Source organism: Oryctolagus cuniculus, chromosome 13 (assembly GCF_051225735.1).
Source record: "Oryctolagus cuniculus isolate XC-2025 breed Fujian yellow rabbit chromosome 13, ASM5122573v1, whole genome shotgun sequence".
In the NCBI taxonomy this organism is placed as follows: domain Eukaryota; kingdom Metazoa; phylum Chordata; class Mammalia; order Lagomorpha; family Leporidae; genus Oryctolagus; species Oryctolagus cuniculus.
The window spans coordinates 14,907,761-14,924,393 of record NC_142879.1 but is presented as its reverse complement, the minus strand read 5'-3'; the positions used below and the strand labels follow the sequence as shown (position 1 = coordinate 14,924,393).

The window sequence follows — 16,633 nt, the reverse complement described above, 5'->3', positions numbered from 1 at the left end:
GGCCAGCTCTCTGCTGTGGCCCGGGAGTGCAGTGGAGGATGGCCCAAGTCCTTGGGTCCTGCACCCCATGGGAGACCAGGAGAAGCTCCTGGCTCCTGGCTCCTGCCATCAGATCAGCGCGGTGTGTCAGCCGCAGCGGCCATTGGATGGTGAACCAATGGTAAAGGAAGACCTTTCTCTCTGTCTCTCTCTCTCACTGTCCACTCTGTTTGTCAAAAAAAAAGAAAAGAAAAGAAAAGAAAAGAAAGAAAATGGTATACCCTCCACCTCCCCAAAAAGGAAGGTGGGGCAAAATGGAGCCATGAAACACTTAGGAAGTGGTCATCAAGGCTTGAATCTTTGGAAGTGATGACGGGAGGTGGGGTGTTGGGAAGGTAGTGAGGAGAGGAATAAATGATAAGAAAAACATTGATTGATCTGATCATGTTTTGAATTGCAGTAGGTTGATTGTGGAAACATAAACTGAGCTAATGAAGACATAAGTAGCAGGTGGGACTGAATAGCTGAATGTGTTTTAGATTCCATGTAAAAATGTTTAGTAGCATCGGGATGTAAAGGCTGGTGGCTCACAGAATACACAGGAGCTGAGGCTGTTGATCAACACAGATGGGTGCTGAAGTGAGGGAGTTGAAGGAGATCCCAAGTTACCTAAGAGGGAGGGTAGGCAATAGGATCCCCAGGTTCGTGAATATTGAAGAGAGCCCCAGTGGCCACCTTTTCCTCAAAGGAGGGAAACTGAAGACAACAAGAGTGAAGGCTAGAGGATATTTTTAAAGAAGGAAATTGTTGAAGTAAAGTAAGACAGGGTATAGCACAGATCAAGTTGCTTAATATCTGAGGGTGTGGGGATGTCACAAAGAGCAGTTTATTGGCACGAGGAAGCTGGATTCAGTCAACAGTGAAGAGACGTGTGTTTTCATCCCGCAGCTTACTCATGGACTCTTCACAAGGATCCCAAAGTTCTTTGCTAAGTGACAGCAAACTGAGGATGGAGATGGCAGTCAAGTGTCAGAAGGAAGAAGTGATTGGCCAGTATTTAAGAAAATTTCCTGCCTTCGGATTTTATTTTCTGAGGACAAACTGATCTGTAAAACTTCCATATTCTTCATCTGGTGACAACCTTAACCTATTCCTTGAAATAAAACACATCTTTTAGTGGCATATGGTTTTAAACTATCTTTTTCTTATATTTCCGTACTTTTTCTTAATCCCTCATACTTAAGGACAGTCATCTATCACCTAAGGACAGGCACAGGTCCTGAGACATTCATCAATAGGCTATTTCATCATGATGCAAGCCTCATGGAGTGTCTCCACACCGACTGAGACAGCAGCGACCTCATGAAGGGAGACACATTCCAGGAACCACCATTGTATCTGTGGTCGGTCACCAGCCAAAACGCCATTATGTGACACATGATTATGTTGTCTTAATTTGTATTATTTGTGCATCTCTCCCTCTTGTTAGAGATGTCTGCAGCCAGGATGAGGGTACTTCAAACAGCTCATGAAGACATAAAATTAAAAGATAAGTTTATTTTGCTGTGGATTTGTTTGAAATCTCTGCGTAGTTGTTTCATAATATGTATTTTCATGAATTTTTTAAAGGCACCTTGCAGGCATGAATTTCAAAATATTTTTGCAGAAAACCAAATTATCTATAAATTCTGTTTTCCATGGACTTTTTGAAGTCCCTTTGTACACTATTCATCAGGCCACCTACACGTCAATGTGTTAGAGAAATTGATTTAATTCCAAGTGGCACAAAAATAGTGATTTTTTTTTTTAAAAGAAAAGATGTGATGTATAGTATTTCTGGTAAGTTTGTAAGTTTTTCAGGAAGCCAAGAAATAAATTATCATAAAATAGAGAAGATAATTCCTAGAGATTTATCATTCTAAAAGAACAATTCATTGATTATATCCTCTTGTTACTATGAATTGGTACTATGCGTTGAATGTCTACTGAGCACCAGCACTATACTAAGCCCTTTGCTTATGTTTTCCGTCTTCAGCATCACAACCATCATTCGAAGCTTAGACGAGTCAATTGTGGCAGAGTCCACAGAGCTGCTCTGTGCTAGCCCAGCCTGTTGGATTGTGCAGGGCAATAGGCGTTCCACTGCCCCATCAATTCATCCTTATACCTTTCCTTTTCGTCTGAACTTTTCTGCATGGACATTCTCGCAGCCAGTGTTTCAGGTTCCATACAGAGTGGTGTCTATTAGGAGCTCAGAAGAGAAGGGAAGGCGACCATGATCTGGATTCGACTGCAGAGCGATTACTAGCAGTATTGCAAATGCAAGATAACCTTGACCCTAAAAAATGACTTCACATGAAGTCATAATTTGCTGCGTGGATACTCCATCTATGGTTCAAATATTCGAGGGAATTAAGCAGTCTGTCATACTACTTTACTATAGAATATTACTTTGACAGAAGAGTTAACCAACCTACAGTGATGTCACACAGAAGTGTTACAATTCAAAAAATTTCTTTAACTCTGAAGGGGGTTCTGGAGTTTGGGAACAGAATGATATAAAAAGGTTTATATAGTGCCATATATAAGATGATTCCATCTGTAATAGTCTTTCCCTGATCTACCCCATGTTCACTGTTTCCCCAAATCCTTCAGTTGTGAATACAACAAAATTCAATGGTCTGGGAAAACAACATAATATATTAAGATCATCACATTTCTCTTTCTTTTACATTTATGCTTACTTCTCACAAAGTCATCTTGAATGGAATATGCATTTTCTTTTACATTCATTTATCTCTAAATCTGATTTTAAATGCAACCACAGAGTGATTTTCAGACTTATAAAGACATTGTAGCTTTTCGTAAATTTTACATAATGTTCTTCATATAGTATTTCAAACATGTGCACACACACACACACACACACACAACTTTTATCTCTTTGAACGAATCCTCCAAAGCTTCAAATCATTGCTCAGGCTCCATTTAAGTCCAAAACTGCTTGTTCTCATGATCACAAATTTCCTTTAAGAAGATTTTCAATCTTGGTAACAATTTCAGTCAAAATAAATGATTTGAAAAATTTTTAGTCACTCAAAAAAAATCTTTTAGTCACTCCAAGCTAAAATGTTAAAACTTGAAGCCACTCCAAGATTTAAACCAATATTCTTAAGGAAATTATGTAGGTACCACAGCAGTGCAACTTGAAATTACCAATGAATTTCAATATGCCATATTCACTAGATCACACAAACTTTATATTTTCAACTTTTAAGACAATGCCAACATTTAACTACAAACTCAAAGTAGGAACACAATAGTCAATTTATATAAAATATTTATTTTAAAAATCTGACTAATATGTAAGAATATGTCACCCCAACATTCATCTCGTGGCTTTTACAAAGGCAAGCAGTACACTAACAAGCACGCACATCTGTGAAAACCATCACCACGTAAGAAATAACGAAGAGGGTAGGAAAATGTATTATCAGATGTCTGATAATTTATTAATGTGCTTATGGGTCTAATAAAACAACGCCTTTGCGTAAAATATATAATAACTAGAACACAATCATTTACTTATTCTTAGGAAGTTAGATTAATATAAATAACATTACTATCTACAAGTGAACATTTTGAACCATTTTGAAAGGATGTGCAAAATAGGTAAGGGAAAATACCTGAAATATCAGCAGGAATTGAGAGAGCACAGGTACAGGTGTGTGACAATAAACAGAAGGAATCAGCTTTTCTAAAAATGTGTCCAGTAAGCATTTCCTTAAATTCTACAAATATCTAATACATATAGTGAAATAGATCATAGCAATATCCTCAGTGTTTCTATATATCACAGAAACACTTTGACTTAACTCTTCTGGGGACGTTTTCTACACTTTTTTTTTTTTTTTTTTGAAAAACAAAACAAAACAAAAACAAAAACATGCCATTTTGGTTATTTAGGCAAAGGAATGTTTAGTCAAGTTTCAGTAGGTGGCACCAAAGCACCAAAAATCTATAAATCATCTAAGTAGGCGCTCCTTTGCCCATTATAAACCTATTGTGAATCACCTACGGAATTTACTAGCACATTAAACAGATGAAAATGTAGATAACAGGATGCTTGATCTTCAAAGCGGTGTTATTCTAACACATGTATTGTTACCGAATTTACTTTTCCCAATATGTATCTTTTACAACTCCAAATGCTTAAATGATGGAAAATCAAAGTTGCCTTGAAGTCACGCCCCTAAGTCCCTGATCAGAGGTTTCTGCACAATCTAGGAATCAGTTTGAGTAGAAATGGCATTTCAAAAGACAGACTTGGTCTTTAAACACCACCCGTTGCACCCTCCCTCCCCAAAAGGAGTGCAGCGCCAGCCATTTCCAAGGGGATTTAAACCTGTTTCGTTCTGCAAATTGAAGAAAAGTACAAGGACAGAAGGGTGAAACAGAAGAGATGAAATGAATCCTTATTCTCAGCATCTGCCCTAAAATGAATGGTGGCATGTTTTCAAGGTTGAAAATGCAGACCTGACCCCTACAAACGTGAAGATCCTACACAAGTGGAGAGAGCAGACTGAAGTGAAAAGCAAGAGTTAGCCGAAACAGATATGCACGACTTTCCTTTTTAGTAGGGCATGGTAACAAAAACTGAGGTACATAAATAAGAATAAAAGGAATCTACTTACTCTTTAAAGCTAACATATTGTCCATAGACAATAAATCCAACAAATCATATCAAATTAGTAAGTATTTCTGGGCTAGGCACTCTGCACGAATGGCAAAGAAGGCAAGGCATTATCAGGAGTTCGGGGAACCAGAGACAATAACCTTCCCCTTCCTTCCTTAGTTTATCAGTAAATATAATGATGATAGCAACTCTTTACTGAGATGTCATCATGTATTAGACATTGCACATCATTAGACACAGTATACAAGGGGACTGCAAAAGATTTGCAGAAGATGGAATTAAAGGATAAGTTTATTTTGGTGCAAAAAATTTTGAAATCTATGCATGATTGTTTCATAATACACATTTTCCATGAGGTTTTTGAAAACTTCTTCTCTATGCATGGATTTCAAAATTTTTTTGCCCTAAAACCTATATCTTAATTCCTTTCACAACTTTTTAAACTATTCTCGTTTTTTCCTCACTTAGTCGCCCCAGCAAGCCAATGAGTTAGCGGACATTTTACCTACTTTATAGGGAATAATATTCAGATTTAAAGGAACTTAACAATTGCTCAAAGTCATACATGGAGGAAGTGTGAAATTTGAAGTTGTGTCTGTTTATGTTTTTCTTAATCTTTTTGCAAACTTAACGTTAAAGCTGGCTCTAGTCTTCCAACGCCTGGAATCCCATGAGTGGAACCTTAGCTACTTATCACTAGAAATAGCTCCAGAGGCTCCTGCTAATACAGAAACAAAGGATTTTATTGATGATTTTATTGACATTCAGTTTTCCGTTCCGTAAGGAAACTAAGACTCATTGAGCTTAACTGCCCTTTTGATTTCACACAATCCTGTCAGTGCCTGTGAATTTACAGGCTCCTTCTGTGCCCAGAGAATTCCAACAGATCTTTTGGGGGACCTCTCTCTTAAATACAAATGAGCATCCAAGAAACAACACCAAAGCCTCTAACAAGAAAGACAAAGACAGACTGTAGGCCTTGAGAGAAACAAAGACAATGCAAAGAGCCCAAGAAATGATAAAACTCAGCATAATTCAAATTCCCAGAAAGAAGACAACACTGCATTGATGAACAAAGAACGGAGGTTAGAAAGACGACAGTTGGAGATCAATAGAGGAGGTGAATAGACACCAGCTGTAATCTTTTTATAAAAATAAAAGATGAAAAAACTAAAACTAGTCTAATAAAAAATCATTTTGAAACGGCAAAATAAAGTCTTTGTCTTTGCTTCTGAAGAGGAGGCATCGATGTGAGCGTGGAGAAGGCAAAGGGTTGTCCTTATTTCCTAGGAGGCTTACGCAACTACCCAAGCCTTTGAATTACACCCCACGCAGGCAAACATTTTTAAAATAAAAATATACATTATAAAGGCATAAACATGTAAAACAGAGTTGATGATAAAAGGAACAAATGTTTAGGGCCTCAGGGTGGACTTCAAGCAAAGGATTTCTTAGTTTTTATATAGCGATCACATCTAGCTGCCTCCTGAAGAATTATGTATGATGCCATCAACACTCATTTTTGCTTGTGATGATATGTGAATATGCACACCCATGTACCTCTAAAACCAGCCATGCAGTGATAGATCGCTAGTATTTAGCTTAAAACATCATGTAATCAATCTCAGGCCTGCTGACTAACTAAACAAATAATGACAATTCAATAAGGCTTGAATTTAGAATAATATTCGGATGGGCTCAGGTGGGACCTTTGCAGCCATTTGGGGAGTGAATCAGTGGATGGAAGACTTCTCTCTCTGTCTTTCCCTGTGTCTGTAACTCCACCTCTCAAATAAGTAAATAAAATCTTAAAAGAAAAATACAAATGACAAAGATGCTTCCTGACTTATACTATTTTAAAACATTTTCCGGAATAGGTTCATCATCATGTTAATTTGTTTTCATTTTTCTATATTCATGGGGTTAATTTGTTTTTATTTTTCTAAATTTAAGATAACCATCTGTGAAAAATTCCTTGTGTTTTCTTTTCTGTATTAAAACACTTATCTGTAATTCAGGAGGGGACTAGATTATCACTTCCTGTGTAAAGATGGCCAAGTTGAGGCCTTTGATTCACATTCGCACACCTTAAAGTGTCCCAAAGGCCTCTTGGAGAGATCTACAAAGTGTGTTACCGGATTGAAGGCATAGGGCAATTTAAGCAGCGTTGTTTAACCCTTTGCCTCCCAAAAGTTGTTTGTCGCAAGCCCATTTGCCCGTGAATATATGCAGTGGGCATTCTCAAGGAACGTGAGCACCACGGAACTCCCGTGCTCCTGAGAGCACAGCTCATGCGATTCTGGTTTGTATCAGGGATGTTTTCCTACCTCCCTGTCGGACATTAGAGTCATAATCCTGAGCAATGAAAAGATCAATCCTGTATCGGTGCTGATGCATGCAGTGCATGAAGTTAAGAGTGCTGACTTCTGGGCTCCAACTCTGGAAATCCTGGTTTAGTAGGCTTGCGGCAATCAGTGACTGCTGCACCACTATTTTCTAACAGCTCCAGTGATGATTATGATGGGGACAAATGACAAATGATGGGTTAAGGACAAATGACAGAAGCCGCCGCTGTGTGCAGTAGGCTGAAGCTTCACCTGCTATGCTGGCATCCCATGTGAACGCTGGTCGGTGTCCAACTCTCTGCTTTCAGGCTGGAAAAACCGTGTTTGGGCCTCTGCCCCTGCATAGCAAACCCAGAAGAAGCTCCTGGCTCCTGGCTTCGAATGGGCCCAGCTGGAGCTTTGGCAGCCATTTGGGGAGTGAATCAGTGGATGGAAGACTTCTCTCTCTGTCTTTCCCTCTGTCTGTAACTCTACCTCTTAAATAATTAAATAAAATCTTAAAAAAAGAACAAATGACAAAGATGCTTCCCCCGACATACTATTTTTAAACATTTTCCAGATTAGGTTCGTCATCATGTTAATTTGTTTTCATTTTTCTATATTCAAGGAAATACCTGATTTATAACACACACTTCCAAGAGCACAAACCATTTAATTATATGAATCACTTGGTAAGCACATGTTTTTGCTTCCTTCTGCATAGGCTGAGATCATAGTCGAAGATACATAAGGAGGAGCCGGCGCTGCGGCAGGTTAAGGCCCAGCCTGCAGTGCCGGCATCACATATGGGTGCTGGTTCGAGTCCCGGCAGCTCTTCTTCCGATCCAACTCTGCTATGGCCTGGGAAAGCAGTAGAAGACGGCCCAACTTCCTGGGCCCTTGCACCTACAGGGAGACCTGGAAGAAGCTCCTGACTCCTGGCTTTAGATCAGCTCAGCTCTGACTGTTGCCATCATTTGGGGAATAAACCAGAGGATGGAAGACCTCTCTCTCTCTCTCTCTCTCTCTCTCTCTGTCTCTCTGCCTCTGCCTCTCTGTAACTCTGTCTTTCAAATAAATAAGTAAATCTTTTTTTAAAAAAAAATTCATTCTTAAAATATGCACATTGCTGGATGATGACTGTGAAAGCAGCAGATTCTTCTTTAGAAAAAAAATAGGGGAAGAAAAACAAGCAGGCTGCCCTGTGACAAACTAAAATGAACTTAAATGTCCTTGCTTCTTTCTACACAAATCATCAAGGAAGGAAAAATGGAAAATGCTTAAAAGTGCCGCATTCTTATTATATCTGAGCTTTAAGACAAAAACAAATAAACAAATAAGTATGCAAAACCTGCTGAGGCTCCAACCTACAACAGGCAGACGAAATGGAGTGGGAAGTGAACGGGTGAGCAAGGTCCGGGTCAGAACAGTGCGAGGAGGGTGAGAGCTGTGCATTTCATTTGTCTCTGCAGGAAATGTTACCAGCAGCACCCACAAACCTGCCGGCCTGAGCCAGGAGGGCGCAGGCAGTCATGCTCTTGGTGAAGATGTGTGTGTGTGTGTGTGTGAACTAAATACCAGACAATAATAAATACACAGACAGGGAGGGCCCATCTCACAGACAGGATCGAATGTCTGCAGCTGTTGAGGATAATTGGTAAGGGCACGACTGTTTTCTTCCCATGTCCCCTTCCTGAAAACTCTGAACAGCAACATGTCTTTGACTTTCAAAACCAGTGAAGGAAGGAACCCAGGCACAATGGGAAAAGTGACATTTCCGAATGGAAGAGATTTGCAGTGTGCTGTTCTCCTAAGACTGCTGTTTGCACAGCTAAAAGCTACCAGCAGTGTCTTTGCTGCTCCTGTGGTTTCTCCTCCTCCGTGTACTTCTGTTTTTCTTATTCTAAGTCTTTATAGGAAAGGAAGAGGCGCAGCTCATGCGGTTAAGCACACAAGCGCTTCCAAATGGTGCAACGGTTGCCATGGCACCGGCGTAATCAGCCCCATCTCGGGGTTCAAACCGCAACTTCTCTAGCGTTGAAGCTGCCTGATTATACATTTAACGACTACAAAATACTGGGCCTCCGGTCGATTTGTTGTTGCTTCACTGAAAGTGTATTTCAAAGATAAAGTTCATTTTTGTTATTTTTCACTCTTCTTTAAGATGCACCACATTTGAAAAAAGCACTTACACAGGGTATTTTCATGAGAAAATAAGTTAAACCCAACCTTATCTTTGATAACATAAAAAAAAAGCCACTCTCTCTGGCTCAGCATTTTGTGGATTAATTACATGATGGAACTTGGAGAAAATAGATTACAATGGGAAAACTGAGGCGAATGGGCTGACCGGTCAGTAGAATTCATATTCTTGTCCCCTCAAGGTTCTGAAACGATCCAACAAGGTCATGGCAAGGGGATTTCAGTTTTTGAACTCACAGGTGAAATATCACTCCACCGGTGAGAAGCATCACATTGCACGCTTTGCTAATAAAGGTATGAAGGTAAAGAAGTTGAGGGACTTCCTTAATGTCACACTTGACAGTCTCACGGAAGTCAGTGCCTGAAAACCAGACACATGCAGGAAGGTTTTTCTGTCCAGCCACATGAACAGATACCCTTTAGCCCTGGCTGGTAGCAATCTTCCTTGCTAAGCTTTTCTACCCATTGTCATATGTTTTGACTAAGTGACTACGATGATACAGAAAATATTAAAAATAAACTAATATTTATACACAATCCATCCTGGAAAAGATTATGGGGACCTTTTCGTTTAACTACTGTAGAGAAACCCTTGCTAGGGGCTGGTGTTGTGGCACAATGGTTAAGTGGCTGCCTGTGATGTACGCGGCTCTTACGAGTACCAGCTCACGTCAGGCTATTCCACTTCAGACCCAGCTTCCTGCTAATGAGCCTGGGAAAGCAGCATAAAGTGGCCCAAGTCCTTGGGACCTGTTACCCAAATGGGAGACCCGGATGGAGTCCTACTCTCCTGTTTTCAAACTGGCCCAGCCCTGGCCGTTTCAACATTTCAGTAGTAAACCAGCGGATGGAAGATCTCCTTTGTCTCTGTCTCTCCCTCTCTGTCTGTAACTATGCCTTTCAAATAAATAAATAAATCTTAAAAAAAAAAACCTCCTGGTGGGCCTTTCTACATCGAAACAGTTTTCTGTCTTGCATTTTAAAAAGAACTTTTGCTGAATACATGCTGTTGATACATTCCCTTATACAATCCTCACAACACACCTATATCATTAGCAGTACTACCCTTGTCTAACAAAGACAAACTAAAGACAAAGATGGTTTAGATAAATTGATCAAGTGTAGACTAAACATAGAAATCTCAATCCTAATCATACTAGAATCCAAAACGCCTGCATTTCCTATCAGCTCCACAAGGTCACCCCCAGGGAGTATACTTCCGAGGATTCCGTTCCCATCGCTTTCCTGAACTTCAGTGTGTGGTCCTTACACACCTAACACCTGGTCCCTGCTGCTTCCTTTATCTCTCCACTACCTCTAGTCTAGTCCAGATACTTACCATGCCCTGTTTCAATAAGCTTCACACTCACATTTGTTGCTCAATTTGTATTTTTTGAGGGCACTGGCGACATTAGCTTTCCTTGCTAGTTCATGGAGGAAAAATCATAAACATTTTTATATTTAATCTTAATGCAGTTGGTTTCTATGGTCCCAACAAAGCTTTGAGCAATGCAGTTTTGAAACTCATTGTCATATGGGGCATGTGTAATTTCGCATTTCCTAATATGGTACAGTATTGCGTTTCTTCTTGGCATTTTCATAGGCTTTCAAATTTTCATTTGTATCTCTATTTATGTTCATACAATAAAGAACAAAATGCAAAATATGCTCAGAAATGTAAATAGCTGGGAGGAAGAAAGAGCTGCACTTCATATTATACTCTGACCTGTTTTTAAATCCTAACCCGCCAGTATGCCCTTGTGCAGTTTGAATACACAGCACTTCCTTATACCGAAAGAAAATGAGATCAGTATATCACAGAGATGCCTATACTCCTATATTTATTGCAGCACTAGTCATAACAGCAAGACATGGAATTAATGTAAGAGTGCATTAACTGATGATAGATAAAATACAGTATATATAAGTATGCAATAGAATACAAGAGATGAGATGAATCCCATCACTTGCAACAACATGAATGAACCTGGAGGATATTATGTTAAGCGAAATAAGCTAGACACAGAGAAATACTGTATGACCCTACTCAAATGTGGGATCTAGCACATTTGATCTCATTGGTGAGAAGAACAAAGGTTGGCCTGAAAAGTGCGGAGGAAAGGCTAGGGAGAGGTTGCTGTATAGATGTGAAGTTACATTTAGATCAGAACAATAAATGCTGATGTTCTATTGTGTAGTAGCGTGACAATAGTTAAAAATAATGAATTATGTATTTTAAAGTAGCTGTAAGGAAGGATTTTGAATGTTTCATCATGTAGAAATGACCAATGTTTGAGGTGATGAGTATGTTAATTACCCTGATTTGATCTTCACACAATGTATACAGGTATATCAAAACATCACATTGTATCTCATAAATTCATACAATTATTATGTGCCAAAAATTAGTTGATACGAAGCTTTGATAAAACAGTATATGCAGACAGCATCACAAAATGGATAGCAGGCCCAGAATGATACTGAGTAAATGTTCACTAGACTTAATGTCCGTTGATTCCTTAGCTGTACCTACTCATAGGCCATCAGTGGCAGTCATTTTCAAGTGAGATTCAGGGATCCATGACAGTCAAAACTATTTTAAGAGGCTATTGGGGCTGAATCATCTATTTTTTTAATTGGCATACAAAATTCCTTTTCACTTGGACTATAAGTTAGGTAAGAATCTAAATGTAACTTCTGCCTTGAATTCTGATTTCTGAATAATTTTTCTGTGATTATGCAACTTGTGCTGAACACGAAAGAGAAGGATCTGAGTTACATTCATGGATTATAGTATTTAATGTGCCCCATGTCACCTTCGGTGCTGTATTTTATCGTATGCTTTTTGCACTTCTCCTCAGTCCTTGGAGGGATTCAAAGAAATGTTATCAAAGGCAAGGCTTACGAGTGACGAGTGATAGTGATGAGTGACGGTGAAGATACCATCCTAAAAATCATGTGATTTTCCCATGACTCGTCTTCTGTGATTCTATCCTGGATCAAGGCAGTGGGAGTGGCTCAGCCCAGGGTCTCTGAATCCCAGGTCTGCCTTCCCCAACCCTCCCAGAGCAATGCCAGTGCTATGAAGTCCTAGGGGACCAAGTTTCCTGGCGATCATCCAAAAAACCACCTCCCAGTCCCTCACTGGTGCACAGCTACCATCTGTTCCTTAAGTTTAAGAACTGTGCAAAGAAATTTTTCATGATTGTCTGGAAACAGTTATGGTCACGTTTTGGGGTTCATATTCAGGAAGTTCCTGCAATGGATTGGCTGAAGTATCCCCAAATGTCTAAGGAATACCTCTCATTTATGTGGAACCTATGTTGAAATTGTCACCATTGAAAACCTCACAAGCAGGGCAGATTAGCCCTAGGTCCTTGTAGTATCCAGGACCAACCTGAGTACTCAAATAACATGTAACTAATCTATGGAGTGAATCAAACCTAGCTAGACTGAATTGGGGTATTTAAAAATATTAAACATTTTTCAGCAACATGTGTAGAGGGGGCATCTAGTGACCTAATAAAAATACCATTACTGGCCTATTTCCACTTCAACCACTTATTTTATATATTTTGGATGTTAGTCTATACTTTTAATCCTGGAGAGCATCCATACTCTCCATTTTGAGGGGTAGATAAGGTAGAAATGATATTGTGGTCCTAGTACTGTTCTGGAATAACGCACACAATGTTCTCCAGTGTGTATTTTTTTCATTTTTCACTTTCATTTTTCTAAGAGAGGAAGGGAGAGGGAGAATGAGAAAGGGAGAGATAGAGTTAGAGATAGAGAGATCTTCCATTGGCTAGTTCACTCCTCAAATGCACACAACAGCTGGGGGCGGGCCAGGTTGAAGACAGGAGCCCTGAACCAATCCAGGTCTCCCATTTGGGTGATGAGACACCAATACTTGAGCCACCACCTACTACCCACTGAGGGTGAGCATTAGCAGGAAGCTGGAATGGGGAATGGAGTTGAGACTTGAACTGTAATATGATCATCCCAAGCTGCGTTCTAACCACTGCACCAGTGACCCCTCCCAGTTATTAAATAAATTAGCATTTAGAGCAAATACCCCCACCCATTCAGTAGTAATATGATTACTGCTGTCATAAAGCTAGACATTAGTGAAAGGGATGGGTACCTCCCTTCTCTCATGATAGAGTCTTTAAGGGAAAATGGGTCCTCTGCTTTCAAATTATCAGTTCATTTTACACTTTCACAACCTATACCTAATTTACCAAAATAAAAAAAATACTTTTATCTGTGATCTATGACACAGGAAGTCCAATTCTTGACATAGCACATCATTTCATGGCATAAAACAAAGCAAATTTGGGTGAGAAATCTTACGGGAACTATTTATTATGAAGAACTCATCAGTTTACTTTCATTGTTCTGCATTCTTTTGTCTCTATGATACCTGAATCCAACTGAAGCTAGTAAGGGGAAGATCAGTCTAATATTAGGTTCCTATTATTAATTGGACATTATCGATTATATGTAGTTTTGAAATAATAAAAATTGGTTAATATTGGTAGCAAACTAAAGGAAATGAGCCACATTTAGAGAGAAGTTTTGTTATTGTTTTTCTTTAGCAAAGATATTTTTCAGAGTCTACCACCTCCCTCAAAAACGTTACATTTTATTTAAAGTTTAGTTGTTTGTTTATCATACCTGTTGAAAATACAATTAGTATTTTCTTAGAATGACTAGAACCGATAAATATTTTAAAATTTCCAAGGATGAATGCAAAAATTATTATAGTCCTTCTTTACTTAAAATCCCTGAAATGAGGCCTTTGAATCAGGTATTTTGTAGGTCCAAATTTGCTTGTTATTTGATTGTTAATTGTTTTCAAGGACTATGCAGACTAATGGGATATGTTCAAAAGCGGAGTAGGAATTCTAGAAGAATAGTTTGGCTGCATGTAATGTGATAAAAAAATTTTGTAAATTAAATGCAGTTGCTTTGGAGTTTACGGGAGAAAGAAGTCAGAAGCTTACCCATACATCATGTCATTAACATTCACTAATAACTGTTAATCATTGTTAACATTATTGTCCTTCAAGGTCACATATTTTTGTTATATAAATTGTTATATTTGTATTAGAAAACTGTGAGTTTCTGAGAAGAATTTATTTCAAACCATATCTTATCTGTATATTTTCTGATAATTGGTTTTGATTCAAGAACTGAAACAAAGTGTAAAGAAAGTTATATTATAATTTTAGGTCAAGTATCACTTAAATATTCTCAATCTATGAATGCTTAAATAATTTACTAACACATTTATAAAGCAGTTGTCCCATTATCTCAATACATATAGAGAAAACTTGTCAGAGCTAGGAAAATGAGTAAATACTCAAAATTACTCAGTCTTCTTCCAGTAGTGGAAATAATAGCAATAGTAATAGTAATAATAATAACAGCAACAAGAGCTAAATTCCTCAGTAAATGCTAATAATAAGCTGGAGTGCTAGATAAATGAACTCTCCCTTTTATGCTGGGGTACTCAGATCAATAAACCATCCCTTATATAACATTGTGCTATTTTGCGCATTTTTCTACTAATATTGCTAATTTCTCTCCCAATCCATCATCTCATCAAGATCATGCTTTCTCTATCACATCTCCTGTGAGAAACCAGACAGTATTTTAAGGTTACCATTCACTGCAGGTCCATGCAGACCAAATTCCAATCCAGACTCTGACTCTTATGACTATTTGAACTTGATCCAGACATTGAGTCTTGCCTTCTTATCTGAAAACTGGTTGAATAAATACACCTTGATAGGATGTGGTGAACAATAGAGATGTGTAAAGCACCAGAGACACAAAAGCATCCAAAATACTAGGCAGCTATTGTCACTGCCAGGATTGCAAATCTGAAGTAGGAAATGGCCAGTTACAGAAAGGCTATTACAAACATTGGTTGAACGTTTCTATAAGGAATTTTGTATTCACTAATGCCCGTGGAAGGCTATCTATGATGTAGGTTGTATGATACAGCACACACATTTAATAGAGACTTGGTAAATGCAATGGAGATGAGGAGAAACCACTATACTAACAACATAGCGGGATAAAAAGCATCCTATTAAAAGTCATGGCTCTCTGAGCTTCAAAACAAAATTATTGTGAAAATTCAATGACATACTGCTAGTGATATGGTAAATTACTCAATTATAAAAAGAATTGCTTGATGATAAAAGTCTCTTGAAAGTTACTTGTGATTAACAACTGTATTCAAGAAAGAGCATAAAAATACAATGTGTGCAGGAGACAAACCCAAAATTGGATATGTTCTGCAAAATATCTGGCTAGTAACTCCTAAAATTTCAAGGTCATGAACAAATACAGACTGAAAAAGTGTCACAGGTCAAGGGAGACTAAGGAGACCTTATGAATTAATTGAACATGGTGCCCTGGATTAGTTATCGGGAAGAGGACATTGGCAGAAAAACAGGTGAAAGTCACATAAAGGCCGTAGTTCAGTTAACGGCCTCGTTCCAATGATTATTTTTAGTTTAAACAAGTGTGTTCCTTGACAAATGTTCATATCAAGGAAGATGAGTGAAGAGAGAGTGGGAACTTTACATCCTTGCCTCTATTCTGCAAATCTAAAATTATTTTCAAGTTAAAAGCTTGTTTTTTAAAAATTCTAAATGTCTAAATAATTCTGATAATTTTTAAAAATCTTTAAATTGGGCATTTTTGAGATTGAGCAAATGCAAGTAGAAAGGTTCTTTGCTTTAATAAGATAAATCTGGATTAAGTCAAAGTACATAAATAAAATACCTTTCTAAAGTTTTTGATTGCTACTTTATAGTGTACCAAATGAACACACAAATGGACACAAATAAATTCAGGAAGTTCATTTTTAGCAGTTTTAGCCTCAGGGGCTCATATAATTCACCCCTTATGGCAGAAATTTAATTAAAACAATTTGGGGGGAGCAGTGTATTAGCAACACCTCATGATTTCAAATTCTCAAATTAAGGTTTGCATTCCACAAAAACACCCTCAAGGGTTAAGAAAAATCACCCTCTTTACTGCATTTCTGAGAAAATTCTCTTTCACTCCGAAAGTACTTGGCATCTTCAATAAGTTCATGGAAAATCTATATCATGCAAACGTATCCATGAGTTTCAAGTTTTTTGCGCCAATTCCATTTTCCCAGTAGCGTTTGAAGCACCCTGAGACTTCAGTCTTTAGTCTTCCTTCACACTCTTCCTATCCTCCAAGGGCTCATTCTCCTCGTCTCACTGAGGAGTGCTAACTGTGAATACGTTCATTTTTCTTAATAACAAACTAAGGATGGGGCTATACTTCTGTGCTGGAAATAAAACAAACCTGCATCTTTTTACTTATATAAAGGAAACACTTTTTAGTTACTCAGAAAAACGTTTTCTGACATCCATTGTGTTGG

At 38.3% G+C, this 16,633-nt stretch overlaps 1 protein-coding gene across 17 annotated transcripts in view; it reads right to left on the bottom strand.

The window, feature by feature from the left end:
- PTPRC (protein tyrosine phosphatase receptor type C) overlaps window positions 1-16,633 on the bottom strand; it is a 114,567-nt gene that overhangs the window by 60,247 nt on the left and 37,687 nt on the right. The window lies entirely within an intron of this gene.